This window comes from Macaca fascicularis, chromosome 2 (assembly GCF_037993035.2).
Source record: "Macaca fascicularis isolate 582-1 chromosome 2, T2T-MFA8v1.1".
In the NCBI taxonomy this organism is placed as follows: Eukaryota; Metazoa; Chordata; class Mammalia; order Primates; family Cercopithecidae; genus Macaca; species Macaca fascicularis.
In genome coordinates, this window is record NC_088376.1 from 172,507,563 (window position 1) to 172,523,864 (window position 16,302).

The following is a 16,302-nucleotide window of genomic DNA, read 5'->3' on the forward strand; positions in this document are numbered from 1 at the left end:
CATTTGAGAGTCTCCTTAAAATAAATGTATCCTCAAACAGTATTTTTGCTAAAGTTGAACCTAAATCTGCTGGAATCTGTAAAACTATCAATTTGGAGAAAACCAAAGGGACAGAGAAATATGTCAAATGTGGCCATGGAAATGCAATCTATAAAATCAAGGCTAAAAAAAAAAATCTCAGAATAAAAAAATCTAAATTTTTCAAAAAATAATCTCTTGTTCTAACTTCTCTGGCCATTGTCTTTCATAAAGTTGCTTTACTGTAAGTATGAAGATTTATCAGAGTATAAGCCAAGTGCAAATAGCTAATTAAATTAGAGAATTGTAAAGTGCTCAATTACGTTCAACTGGCGAGTGGTATTATTTAATCCAGACCACTTTGTTGTCACTCACTTCAAGTCTGTCTATACCAGGGTCTCCTCCTGTGCTCCATCTTTGCTGCATTGAACTGAATTGACTTTGTGGTCTTAGTCCCAGGGGCATATTGAGCTCACTTCCTCCATCTATTTTCTTGTCCTTTTGCAGGGCTGTAGATAACAGCTGACTGATCTTAAGTTTACTAATTATACTTCTTTAGTATCATAGATTGCTCTGCTTGACTTAACTTTTTGGTTTTCCACTTTACAAACTTCCTTCTTTTTTCTATGCAAAAATATTGGGGTGCACACCATGCGATTGGAGTTAGAGATAGAGTGGAATGAAGTTACATGGTCTCTACCTTCAAAGGGTTCTCTGTCTGTTACACTGTCCCTTGCAGATTCTGAGAAATTTACTACTGCTTATCTTCATTCACTTGTCACTTCACTCTCTGGAAGACTTGCGTGCTTCTGAACTGTGAGATTTTACTCTGCACTTCTGCTTCGGATCATTTATAAGATGTTAGATAAAAATGACCCCAGAATTATTCATGAAAAACCCCACTCTTTGCCCTTTGCCATAAATAGAAATAATCGATTCTCTCTATCAGCAATTTGCTTTTTAGAAGACACTTATTATCTGATCAAATGACTTTTTCTTTTCCCCAATCTCTTTTTGACTCATTGTTTAAAACAATCTTTAACGCAATTTAGCCCAAGCCTTTTCAATCTACCTTTATTCATATGTACCCCAGCTTAGATATTTCACTCCACTCTCGACAGCCATAGCAAAATATTTAATTTTCTTTATAATGGCAAACATAATACATAAAAATTGTGAAAAGTAAGGAAAATAAAGATTTAAAATAGAGAACTATAGTAACCCATAACCCCAGATGTTTATTCTTTTATCCACACTCCCTCAAAGGACTAAGTGATCATCCCATTGTGATCCTACCAAATTCCTATTTGTTTGGTTGCTTCAAGACTGTTATTCTTTGTTATTGATCTTACCAGCTTGCTTAGTATGGAAGCGTTGGTGAGACCTACAGTTCTACGTTCATAAAAATCCTTCAGGAATTCTTTTCACGTACAACATGAGAAAATATTCACTCTTCAAGTCAAGGAAGTGAGGGAACTTTACACATTTGTGCTTCAGAATTAACTGGGCTATATATTTAAATTATAAAGATGTTTGCAACATGATTTGTGAGCTAGATTTGGGGATATGATATTCTAAATAGAGTAGTAAACAACATGCCTCTGGAAGTAAACTGCTTTTGTCTCTGTTAAAAGACCATTTTTAAATTTTCTTTGTGATCTTTTTTCCTTTTGCTTTTGCTATTGCTTCAGAAAGTCATGAGCGTGACCTCGTATTCACCTCTGCATTTGCGTACTCCTTTCTAATATCTCTCTATGCTGATTATCTTCTTTGAAAAAAGTCTTTGGAATTGTGAGGGCAAATGCAAGCTAATGTCAAACAAGCCCCTTTGTAACCTCTGGGCAATAAAATGGTTAATACTTACTAGACAATGTTGACATGTTAAATAAACTATTTGAGAATAGCTGGTGTTTGTGAACCAAAAAAAGTGCTCATAATAAAATCCCTGTTTAGGGGCAGGTCTTTAAAATTCTATCTAAATTAGGAATTGGTCACCAGCGCTATTAATGATCACTTTCTGCTGGGAAACAATTGTAATTTCACAGTTTATAATGGATTTTACAGTTGAGAGTATTTAAATATGAGACGAGACACCAGACCTGGTTGCTTTTGTGATTCTCATTATTACTGTTATCATTTAATTCTTTCTGGTCAACATTTATCGGGGTCAGTTGATAGTTTTTTTTTTTTTTTTTTTTAACCAAATTTCTCTTGTTTTCCCAAATGCTAATATTCAAAGACTTTGTGTCTATTAATTCAGAAAACATACTTTGCTTTAGAATTTTAAAATCAATAACTTATTTTGTAGGAGTTTAAATTCTGATAATAACTTTCATTATTTTAATCAATTAAATATGAATTATAAATAATATTTCTGCAGAACAAAAAGCATCTGGAGAAATACTGGTAAAAGGAAACTGAAGTACAGGAAAATCAAGAGAGGCTTTGAGAACTTTGAGTCAAATCAAGGTTATAAACTTAGCTGAATTACATACTGGGGGCTCAGAAGTCTCACATGTTAATTCTAAGCCCCTGTCTAAAAATTTGGAAAGGCTCTTAAGAGAATGGAAATATTCCAGAAAGCTGCAAACAGGCAGATGAAGTTACCCATTCCATAAACTCCAGACTATTGGTGACTTTGATGTTCACTATGGGCAATATATTGATTGATTAATTTTTTTATTCAGCCATTTAGTCATTCAGTAATCATTTATACCAATGTGCCAGATATGGTATTAGGTGTTAGGAATGTGGTGGTAAACAGAAAACTAACCTGAACTTTAATGAGTTTATGATCCAGAGATTACATACAAGTAAATAAGCAGTTAATGCAGAAGCAAATATTACAAAATGGGATTCCAAAGAGTATAAAGTAAAAGATTTTAATTTCTTACCAGAAGATCCACTAAAAAATGAAAATTAAGATGTGAAGGTATATGTGTGGGGGAAGGCAGGACAGAAGTGTGGAGGGGACAGGGAGCTGAGAGAGCTTTTCAGAAGAAAACGATGGCATAGGCCAACATCTGAAGGCAAAAAAATATCATGACGTAGTTGGGAAGCATATTAGAGATTCAGGAAAGATTCTAGAACAGCTTATTGAAGGGGATCAGCATGGGTTTACAAAAAAATAAATCAAATCAAATTATCACATTTTTTTCCTTCTTTACTTTCTTGCTTTCCTCTCTTCCTACCCTCCTACCTTCCTTCTTTCCTTCCTTCCTTTCTCTCTCTCTTGATTTTCCTTGCTTTATGTACTTTTAAAAATATTTTATAACTACTACTCTAAATGGATAAGGACAAGGCAATTGATATATCACTTGGGGAACTCAACAAGGCAATTTACACTAAATCTTTATTGACACTCTTGTGAATCATATAGTTGAGTAACTTTACTAAAAGGGTATTGGCTAATAAAGGGATTTTCTAGTGACTTAGCTTAAGGTTCTTTCTTTAGTCCTGTGTAGTTGAGTCTATTCAAAATTTGAGTCAAGACTTGGAGACTCTTTTTCAGGTTTAGGAATGATACAAAAATACATTGAATGATTGAATTGGGATGTAGAAGATCTTAGGGTGAAATTATGAATCAAACATGACAAGATAAATTATGAGAATTTTTTTTTCTGATTATAACAGTAATAAGTATTTATTGTAAAAAACTAGGAGCCATATTACAAAAAGTTATATGCCAGCCCTAATACACATACATTAAATAACCTAACATAACTTATTGTTTTCTAGTACCATGAAACAATAAATTTTAAAACAATACAATTTTTTTTTATCCTGTGTATTGTTATACACACACTTTGTAACATATTGGAATATTATTTTATTGTACTGTTTTCTGAATTATCATCTTTCCAGGTTAATAAATTTATGTGTCATTCAACATCATGGTGACTACATGGTATTCCACTAGGTAGATATACTATAATTAACAATGGACTCTGCACAAACATTTAGTAGATTGATATGTGTTATCATGATCAAGAATGTTTTGATAATACCTGTGTGCATTCATCTCTATATACTTGCCTGTATACATATTCAATTTCTAGAAATGGAGATGCAGGGTCAAATGGCAAACTTTTTCAAAATCTGGTATACATTGCTAAATCAGCAAGGTAACATTTAACAACCATACCTACAAAACTCTGAGAACAAGCAAAGCAGGTTGAGAAACACAACTTTTGAAAAATCTTAAAGGATTTTAGATGATATTATTATCATGCAATATGACTGCATTGGTAGCTTTTTGCACTTCATAATTGTAGCAGAACCTACCTCAAGAGACATTTGGAAACATGAAGGGACAGTTTTGGTTGTCAAAATGACTGCGGAATATTGCAAACATTTAGGAGTAGCCGGTGCAGAGTAGGAAACAATGCAGTAGTGGCCAATGCAGAGTACAGCACAATGAATTTGTCCACATAAATGCCAATAATACATACTATTTTTGAAGAACACTGAGCACCCATGCTTATAGGCTGTATTAATACAATAGTGTTTAGGTATGGAGGAATAACACAAATATATTAACTTATTTACAGTATATGTTTTTAATTTTATGTCCTCCAGTTTAAGATGTGAATTAGATAAGTTTCTTTTTATGTACCAATTCTTTTCAATTATTAGCAACAGCCAAGAAAGCAGGAGTGAAAAGTACTCAGAAACCATGTCCAGGCTTGGAACGTGCTAATTAGTTAATGCCAGTCAGATTTGTTAGACAGGGACACATTGTATTTCTGCTAAATATTTGTTGTTACCAATTTGTTTAACTATATTCTGTAAGAAAGAATGACCAGAATTCAAAACTATGTCACAACTCCATGCATATACGCTGTTTTGTCAAAATTCCTTTTAAAGTGAAGCATTCAAAATGGAGCGCAAGATTTTCAGGTTGCTTATGGGCTGAACTGTGTTCCTCCTAAATTCATCTGTTGAAGCTCTAGCCCCTAATATCACAGAATGTGAATGCATTTGAAGATAAAACCTTAAAGCGGTGATTAAGTTCAAATGAGGTGATTAGGTTGTGCTCAAATCTAATCTCACTAGTGTCCTTATAAAAGGAAATTTGTACACACAAAGACCAGGGATTCATGTACACAAGCGAAAGCTCATGCGAGGACATGGTAAGGAATGGACCATCTTCAAGCCAAGAAGAGAGGCCTCAGGAGATACCAACCTACCACACCTTGATCATGGACTTCCAGCCTCCAGAACGGTGGGAAAATAAGATTCTGTTATTTAAGCCACCAAGTCTGTGGTATTTTGCTATGGTAGCCCTAGCAAACCAGTACAATGTCTTTATTAATACTTCACTAGATAAACTTAATTACAAATTTTTATTATGATACAATAAAGGGACAATGCATTTTGAATTGTATCATTATTGGGATCACCATTACATATACTATAGTAAAAGAAATTAAAGAAATAACCCCTAAAGTATCTCCAAGGCCCTATCTATCCCAAAATGCCACTTTTTGTACTACCAACCCACTCACTGTTTTTCTCTTCTCTCAGGCTTGAACTTTCCAATTAAAATCATCTTTATTGGACAACAGGAAAGAAATATGCAAAGAAAACTCTAAAATGTAGGTCATTAGTGATTATCTCCTTTCCTATCCTTCCATTGGCGTAAAAGCATTGATGAGCTTATCAAATGAGCGAATTGCTGCTTTGGGAGGTTCACAGGACATGAGATCTAGGAAGGAGCATGTACAAGTAGACTAGTAGCAGATATATAAGGAAGAAATAAGAAAAATACTTTTTGAAAAGAAAACCAGCTATACATTGTCATTTATTGAGAGATCAAATGAAGTCCCAAACCCGAGGAGGAAAACCCAAATTATTAATCAAATCCTGAGCCTTATACTTGAGTAGGGTGAGACCCAAGAGAGGTAAAGGAATCAAGCTTTTTTTCTGATGATTAAGAATAGAGTATGTCCTCATATTAATTACTTAGACATCTCATACAATATTTTTAAAGAGTTAGTTCCATAATTATGCTTTTGAAATCCATATTATCCTGGAATTGCTATTACACATTGTGGTCAAATTGGCTATTTATTTTCTGATCAGTACCTTTTTGTAATGCTGCTGGTGGGAGAAGCTTCACAAAGCATCACTTTGGAATGCCCTGGGATATTCAATGCTTGCTACTCTGTCATGAGAGGCTGTAAAAACCAAAAGTCACCTGCTGGGAAGTATGGCCCCTCTGTGTGGACAGCAAGGTGTTTGTGTTGACACTTCAACAATCAAATGTATAATAAAGCTATTGAGAATTTCCTAGTATTGTAACTTGAACACAGTGGCTATGGATTCTCATTTCTAACTCAGTAATCTGGCAAGCAAAGGGATCGTGGTCTGTTTGACTTTGTAAGTCTTTCTCCAAGATATGGCATGTATTTGGGAACACTGCAAGGTTGAGTAGACAAAGAAAACATATTTAAAATTGCAGATGTTATTTCTAAATTGTTCATAAGTAACAGGAAACTGCAGGATGATATTTAACTACTCTGTAGGTAGCAGGCAATTTGCATTTGTAATATCAGCATAATGAGTTTAAGATGTGCATTGATCCCATTTCATTTTATATGGAATGCAACAAAGCATGTTAATGGGTGACCTAAAAGCATATAAATCAGGGAAAAATATAAAATGTCATAAACTGCAGAGCTGCCATAGTAATTGCACTTGTTTGAAACATTTCATCCTATATATCCACAGTATCTATGGCAATTAATACCAAAAGTAATGACAGTGAATGGAGAAAATAAGATTTTCTATTTTTAAATTTCCATGAGATACAATAGTGGAAGACTTGCTCTAAAAATATACCCCACAGTAAAATCTTATATGATTTATAGTTCTTTAATTAAAAATAAGAAGCTATTTCATAGTCATGTTAGTTTTTCTCTCTCAGAAATAGCTGATAGACTTTGGCCATGCTGGCTTTCCTTTGTATTTCAGTTGTTGCTCGTTAATTAAATTTATCATGTCTTCCTAACTCACTTAAATATTCAAAGGGTCATTTTATCCCAGAGAGGCATGTGAGAGTTTTCTCATTCATCACAATTTTGAGAGAAATATACTCCATTATTTCAAATTATTTTTATGTTTTTGTTTTTCTCTTTGACAATTATTTTAAGAAGGGCAGAATATTTAATTTAAGAAGTGCAGAATAAGTACATAAGAATTGCTAGGATGAGCCGGGCGCGGTGACTCAAGCCTGTAATCCCAGCACTTTGGGAGGCCGAGACGGGCGGATCACGAGGTCAGGAGATCGAGACCATCCTGGCTAACACGGTGAAACCCCGTCTCTACTAAAAAATACAAAAAAGTAGCCGGGTGAGGTGGCGGGCGCCTGTAGTCCCAGCTACTCGGGAGGCTGAGGCAGGAGAATGGTGTAAACCTGGGAGGCGGAGCTTGCAGTGAGCTGAGATCCGGCCACTGCACCCCAGCCTGGGCGGCAGAGCAAGACTCCGTCTCAAAAAAAAAAAAAAAAAAGAATTGCTAGGATGAATACTGTGATACAAAGGCAACAGGGTCAATGTAAGCTATCACACATACATTTATGTGTGTGTAATTTATAACAGAAGTATATATTTATAGTATTTATAATATTTATATATTATATATAATTATACATGTATATATAATATATAATGTATATAATTATACATAAATAGTATATTGTATATTTATATAACATATAAATTTTATATAATATATAATTATATGTAAATTATCTATTATATAATATATAAGTATATTATATATTTACATATAAGTATATTATATATTATATATGTATATATTATATATTATATATTTATATTATATATACTTATATACAAGTATATATAATATATTTATATTATATATATAATATATATATTATATATAATATATAACTTATATTATATATATAATATATATATTATATATAATATATAACTTATATATTATATATTTATATTTTATATAAGTATATATAATATATAAGTATATTATATCTTTATAATATATGTTTCTATTATAAATGCAATATCCAGGCTATCATTAGGCAGGAGCCACTTATTTTTGTAACTTACTGGTTGGACTCTTGTGTTTGTTCTCTACCTTGCTCACTTCCCAGGCCCTTAATAAGACCAACAAAAAGATGTAAAGGTAATAATAAGTGAACTATTAAAAGATGCTTTATTCTTTTAGTAATTAGAGAAAAACAAGTTAAAAATACATGATTATATACCATCCTATACACTATCAATTTGTAAAATTTAAGAGTGATACTATGGTAAAGATAAGAGAGCCTTTTTGGTAAGAGTATGAATTGCTACCAAAACTTTGGAAAGCAATTTGTCAGAATTTTGTAGGGCTAAAGATACCCATTGATTCTACTATGTATCTAAAAGAGTAGACCTCTAGATATCTATTTATAAAATTTTCCCAAAACTTGCCAAAGAAGGGTAATTACTGTATTTCTAAAATAGAAGGAAAATGACAACAACCTACCTAACCATCTCTTAATAGAGTAACAAGTATATATCTTTAATTAGTAAAGTGGAATGCTAGATAACAGTTAAAATGAATCAGTCAGAGCTTCATGTATCGCAATACGTATAACTAAAAAGATCAATAGATTGAGTGATAAAATGATATTTAAGAGTGTGATGATATGTATGCAAATTAGAAGATATACAAATGATAGTATGTGCATTTAAAAAAATGTGTTTGAAACTGATAAACATTAACATCAGAATGGTGGTTACCTCTGGAAAAGAAGGGACAAGAAATAAGGAATGGGGTCTTAGCTGTATTTATGATGTTTTATTTATTTTACAATGCATGATCTGGAACAAATATAGCAATATGTTAACATTTAATAAATCTGAGTTTTCTACACATAATGTCTTACAGTCTGTTTTCTGTTGCTGTCACAGAACACCATAAACTGGGTACTTTATAATAAAAATAAACTTATTTCTTACAGTTCTGGAGAGTAGGAAGCATGACACTGGCATCTGGTAAATGCCTTCTTGCTGATGCATAACATTTGCGACTCTTGCTTCCCTGTGTTCAACAGAACTCAAGATTTCTGGCCTGAAGATAAGATACAAAGTCAAGCTCCCTCTGAGCACAGTCAGCCTGGCTCTCAGAAAATACAGTACACATTATCAGTCTCTTCTCTGTGAATGAAGTTCGGAATTAACCAGGAGTCAATTATTCTGGTATTAAATTGAAGTTGAAGTCACTGGGAATTGCAGGGCAATTTAAAGAAAATGTGTTAGTGAGATTGGGTAATAGCAGATTTGAGTCTCTCACACACACACAAGCTCCATGTGGTATTCCATATGAATACAAAATGGGCAAAACCTTAAAAAAATGTGGTAGGATAACTACATTGAAATAACTGAGGTTTGGAGTCACAGCCAGGATCTTTAACATTCTGCTATCAATTGTTCTTTTGATTTTTAGCCTCTATCCTACAAGTGACCTTAAACTTTTACTTTTTTAATGTATTTTTACTTCTTTAACTTCTGCTGTCCCTTTGTCTTATTTCCTACATCTTCAATAAGGTCTTAAAATGGCAAATTCTAAAATACTGATTCTTTAGTTTTCATTTGGAGTTTTCAAAGCCCTGTAGTGATATTTGCCACAAAATAGTTTTCAAAATTTAAAGCCCATCAATTTTTTTGTAGAAACTACCTCTTCTTACAAATCAAGCTGGGCTATCCCTGTTTAACAGGGTTCGTGGTGTAAAACAGAAATGTAGGAGAGTAACTCTCATAATGCCAGAGGAAATCATGACCCTGAGGCAAGGTAGCTGAAATGTGAATCTATTACAGTAACACCTACTTGGTAAATAAAAACTACAAAAGGATATAAATAAAGTTGTGGTTATTAGAAAAGATACTTATATAATACTATATCTATAAATATAATACACATAAATATAAACACTACATATATAATACATAATACTGTAATTAGAGGTAAACCCGGGATATGCTCATTGAGATTGGGATTGAGATTAAAGCAGATCAAATTTGACTGTAGCAGATAAAATGTGAGTCACAGTTCAAGGGACTTTGAGGTCAATTTGCACATGGAGTCCAGGGGATAAGGTGGTGTTTCAAACAGAAGAGTGCCTTGCTTTCTCTGGATGTCTGGAGGGAAAGTTCAGCCTGAGGATAAGAAAAGAAGTCTTATGCATAGAGGTGGGTCTAGAAGAGAGGAAAGTAATAACTTTTTGACAACTACAAGTTGTGCCAAATAATGAATAACACATAATTGTGTATTTACATCTTACAAAAATTGCATGCAGTTTTTCTCCTAAACTGATCTAATAAAAATTACTGTTCATCTTCACATGCATTATAGCATATTCTAGACTCTGAAATAATTTTTGAGTGTTTGTTTCTGGTGATATTCCATGTAAAAAGTCTGAACTGCATACCTGCTTATGCATATTCTGTAGTACAGAGATATTCCAAACTGATTACTAGTATTATCCCAGGAGTTAACAAAAATAGATAGACAGGAGGATGGAAGGATGGTTGGATGGAAGGATGGATTAATAGACAAACTTTTATTCTCTTACCAGATTTACCAATTGGAAGCCTTAGGAGTGAGACGAAATAGGAATGCCCTCTTAAGAACCTGTGTCCTCCGTACCAAAAGCATGGAAATAACGTAAAATTTTGGATTCCTTCAAGGGACATTCCTGGCACCTAGAGAGCCCTGAAAAGTAAATAATCAACTTGATAAACAAGAAAGTAATAGTAGCCTGAAACAATAGCCAAGGAACCTAGAACCATGGGATGTTTGGTGCCCCTATAGAAACTAAAGAAAACATCTTAGCATATGTTTCGAAGTTGTTTTTCAGAAACCTGGATCCCAATGAATGGACTCAACCCTGATGCTCTTCTTTGCTCTCAATTTCTCCCTGAGGGACCTGAAAGGAGTCACACCCAAAAGCCAGAGCTAACATTTTTTTTCTGCTGACCCCAGATTCTAAAACAAAGCTTCTCCTCCTTAACCAATTGCAATTCAGCAAATCTTTGAATCTACATATAACCTGTAAGCTCCTACTTCCAGACATCCTGCCCTTTTAGGTCAAAATCAATATGTAGCCACCATTTATTAATTTATAATTTTGGCTTTCCAGAAATGTACCACTGCCTTTAAAATCCCTTATCTTCAAGCCTCTGGAGAGGTCAGGATTTAAGTGTTAGCTCCCTACTCCTCTTTGCTTGGCACCCTGGAAATAAATGCCCTCCTTTCTCCCACTGCAAACTTCAGTGTGGATATCTGGTCTTACTGTGCCAGGCAGGCAGACCCCAGTTCGGTTCTATAACAGCAGTGGAGGTCTGGCATTGCAGTGGAGACTATGAGAGAAACATATTACATACAACAACGGCAACAAAAAAGGTGAGAACTGGGATTTCCAAGGGCTTAGTCCCTGGAGAAATGACTCTCAGTTTATCCAGTGATGGGAGCATCCAGTTCTCAGGAGAAGCTCCCCTGTGAACTGCTGTGGTGGAGCCTTCTGTTAGAAGTCCTTATAAGGGTATTGGTTGCTTTCTTTAGCAGTCAGATGAGCTGAAAGGAAACAATAGCCCAGAGAGCTAATGTGTTTTGGTTTCACTAACAGGCTATTACTAATGACCCCTGGGAGGTGTTAAGGATGGTATTTGGGAGTTCGTTAAAGAAGGTGAGAGTAGGAATTACAGGATTGGGCCAATAAAAGAATAAGAAGATTGTGCCTGAGAATTCTGGGACTGAACCGTGCAAGTCACAGGAAGTGTTTCTTTCCAAATGTTGTGGGGAGGCCCCAGTCCTGCTGCAACATTTACATATCTGGAAACAGGTGACACTTATGACCCTACTCTATCTTTCATGGTAGTCCCACATTTCCCTCTGGTGGAAATGCTTGTATCTCCTTCTTGCTTCTGATGTCATAGATTTTCTAGCATCTTTCCTAATTGGCTTATCTGTGATGTCCTTCCCTGAGCCTGTCTCTATCCTTAGTCTGCTCTATTTACCTCATTGTATCCTCACAATGCAAACAATTCCCCACATGTAAAGTGACACCATTCCTCTTTAGGAACACGAACTCCCTCACCTCTTGTTAATAACTTTAAGGATGTAGTTATGCAAATGTGGTCACCTAAGTTTTTAAGCCCAATTTTTACAAGGACAGCCGAAACAAAAGAGCTCATTTTCTTTCCCTGAACAATGTGTCTACGTTTTAGCAGTATGGTATAGTGGAAAGAGTATATCCTATCATATCAGGGACGCCTAATTTTAAATTCCTTCTGTTGCTTTCTAATTGTGTGGCAAGTTACTAGATCTCTCTGAGATTCAAGTGTAAATTGAAGGTGATTCCTACTTTATAGGGCTATTGTTAGAATTAAATGAGTTAAGGAAGGAAAATATTTAAAATGTAGGCATTACTCAATAAATATTAAAAATATTTTCTCCTACCTAAATTCATAGACAATAGAGAAAAATTCTTTTTTCTTTTCCCTTTGCTGAATTCCCAAAATAAGCAACATTCTAGACCTAAAATCAGTAGTAAATAGTGAGAGGTATATGGGCTTCTAGGGTAATAGTCTGTTTTTGCACTTCTATAAAGACATACCCGAGACTGGGTAATGTATAAAGAAAAGAGCTTTAATTGACTCACAGTTCCACAGGGATGGGGAAGGCCTCAGGAAACTTACAGTTATGGCAGAAGGAGAAGAGGCACATCTTACATGGTGGCAGAAGACAGAGAGAAGAGCAAACAAGAGCAGAGAAAACTGCCTTATAAAACCATCAGATCTAGTTGAGAACTCACTCATTATCACAAGAACAGCATGGGGGAAATTGCTTATGATTCAGTTACCTCCACCTGGTCTCTCTCCCTTGACACATGGGAATTATGAAGATTATAATTCAAAATGAGATTTGAGTGGGGACACAAAGCCTAACCATATCATAGGGGTTCCTATATTAAATTTAAGTTTTAATAGTTGTAGGCATATGTATTTTTGGGGTGAGGGTTCATGACTTTCTTCAGATTTTCAAATGATCTATGACCTACACACCCACTTAAAATGCTGGGAATCACTGTTTTACCTGCCTTATGAATCAAACTAATTTTCTCCATTAAGTTGAAAGTTCTCATTCTGTAAAATTCCTTGATTCTGTCTTCAAATATTCTCGATTTCTGTGAGCATATTTAATTAAGGAGCATTTCATAGAGGCGGTGTGAGATCAAATAAGATAATGTATATAAAATGTTTTCTTAAGCTGTAAAACTCTATGTAAATAAAGGTATGGTTAATATTAGCAACAACCTGTATTATACTGTTGCCTTTGTAGCTGTAGAAGATCTCCTCCTGATTTGTTATGATACAAATTATCATAATGATTACAACATTAATCACAATTATATTGCAATCTTATCACAATGCTCAGCTTAGTAAGTTAATTGAAACCTTGGAGAAACCTAATGGTGATTATAATTTTTCTTAGGCACCATTTGTAATCTTCTATCAATTTAGAGCTACAATTTTTCTAATGCTTGAAGAAATCTTTGACGGCATCTAATTTAACCTCTTTGTTTTTAGATGGGGATAGAGCCCTGATGAAAGAAGGTGACAGCCCACAGCCATACAGCTAGTTTGTTGAAAGTTAGGACGAGTGGATGTAATCAAGCTATTTCCCTGCACCTTTTACTTGGTTGAAATAGTAATGTAAATGATCTTTCCAATTTTTTAAAGGTAATGGCACTTAAGGAAAGTCCTGTTTAAAGTGTTTGTAGTGGTAGATTTTAAAAAAAGATATATTATTGTGAAGAACAACAACAACAAAAATCTATCTTCCATTGAGTATCTCCCCTCAAAGTATATTTTAATTTGCATGGCCCAGAAATTTACTTTAATTGTATAATGTGTTTTCTTCAGCAGTTAGCAACTTGTGTCTCAGATTCTGGTGTTTTAGTCAAGGCAATTTGGTAATAATGAACCATTTAGACAAGTCTAAATGGAAAGATATATTGAAGAATAAAGAAGCACATCTCAGCCAGGCACAAGGGAAGATGTATGACCTGGGGAACTTTAGGGCCAAGGCTTTTCTTTGTATGTCTGTTTTGTTCTCCTAGCCAAGAGCAGGGACCATCTTTGTCTGCATCTCATCTTTGAACATGTGGTCAAAAATGAAGGAGTCAAATTTGACCCTGTGTGAACTTGCAGGTCAAGTACCTAAACTGTTGTACTAAGGTCTCTGTATCTCTTTATTCACTTTAGGGAGAGAGAGAGAGAGAATCTGATCCTTGAGCAGCTAAAGAGTGTCCCCTAGACTGCAGGGCTCACCTCTGGCCTGTCCAATGACTGGAGGTGAAGTATTACTAGTATTTTGCTCCATCGGTCAGCTAATGTCACATTTTTAATGGAACTGATATAATGCTCAGTCACTTGAGAAGAGGAAATTGCAGCTAACTGGCAATTTAAAGCTAATTTAAAATAGGATAAAATAATGGTTCTGAAATTTCTAGGTTCCATTTTTTTTTGTTGGCAGAATTATATTCTGAGACATACATGTTGGTATGTGGTCTAGCAATGAGACAGGCTATCTTAAATAGGTACAGTCCTGTGTAAAGCCTGATATATGATTGCTATATTTTCAGGATCAGGAAACTATAGAAGATTGTTTTCCACTGGGAAAAGCAAGGATCTGGGAAATCTATGGGTGATTCTAAGGAGCTGTGAGGGAGTCCAGTACTATTTCTTTTCTGGTTTAATATAGAATTACATGAACCCATTGGTATAAACAACTCCCAAGAAGGTTATTTCTGGCTGTCTTCTAGTTGTTGTTGTCACCTCTCACCCTCAATGCTACTCTTGGGTTGAGGGCATAGTATTTAAATGACTACCAAATTACACAAGAGATATGGAGTTATTCACAATGAAATACCTGCTGAGAAGTTGCACATCGTTTTTGGTTTTATTAGATTAATGTTATGTTTTAAAAAAATTAATATTTATTTTAAAGTGTATGTAGTAGGCATACATATTTATGGGTTAGATGAAATATGTTTATACAGGCATACAAAGAGTAATAATCACATCAGGGCAAATGTGGTATATATCACCTCAAGCATGATCATTTCTTCATGTTATAATTTCAATTATATTCTTTTAGATATTTTAAATGTATAATATATTATTAAGTGTAATCATCCTGTTATGCTATCAAATTTTAGATCTTATTCATTCTAATTATTTTTTGTGCACATTTATCATCCCCACTTTCCCTGAATTGCCCCGCTACCTTCCCCAGTGTCTGGTAACCATTCTACTCTCTATCTCCTTGAGTTCAATTGTTTTAATATTTAGATCCCACAAATGAGTGAGAACATGCAAAATTTTTCTTTCTGTAACTAGACTGGCTTATATCACTTAACGTAATGACCTACACTTCCATCCATGTTGTTGCAAATGATACGATCATATTTTATGGCTGAATAGTGCTCCATTTTGTATAAAACTACATTGTCTTTATCCATTCATCTGTTGATGGGCACAAAGATTACTTCCAAATCTAGGCTACTGTGAATAGTGCTGCAAAGAACATGGGAGTGCAGATATATCTTTGACATATTGATGTCATTTTCTTTGGAACAATATCCAGTAGTGGGGTTGCTGGCACATATGATAGTTCTATCTTTAGTTTTTTGAAGAATCTTCACACTGTTCTCCATAGTGGCTGCACTAATTTGCATTCCAACCAACAGTGCATGACAATTCCCCTTTCTTCACCTCCTCATCAGTATTTGTTTTTCTTGTCTTTTGGACAAAAGCCATTTTAAATAAGATGATATATCTGATGGTAATTTGAATTGGCCATTTCTCTGATGATTAGTGATGTGGAGAACCTTATCATATGCCTATTTTCCATTTGTATGTCTTCTTTTGAGAGAAGTTTATTCAGATATTTTGCTTATTTTTAAATCAAATCATTAGATTTGTTCCTTTAGAATTATTTGAGCTCTTTATATATTCTCGTTAGTAACCCTTTGCCAAATGGATAGTTTGCAAATATTTTTCCCACACTGTGCATTGTCTCTTGATTTTATTGATTCTTTTCTTTGCTGGGTAGAAGCTTTATAACTTGGTGTAACTCCATCTGTCCGTTTTTCCTTTGGTTGCCTATGCTTGTGGGGTATTACTCAATAAACTTTTGCCCAGTCCAATGTCTTGGAAAGCTTCCCTGAAGTTTTCTTTCAGT

At 34.4% G+C, this 16,302-nt stretch overlaps 1 long non-coding RNA gene across 3 annotated transcripts in view; it reads left to right on the forward strand.

Moving 5' to 3' along the window:
* Positions 1-16,302, forward strand: part of LOC102128784 (uncharacterized) — a 530,667-nt gene that overhangs the window by 81,855 nt on the left and 432,510 nt on the right. The gene's annotated exons all lie outside the window — the stretch shown is intronic.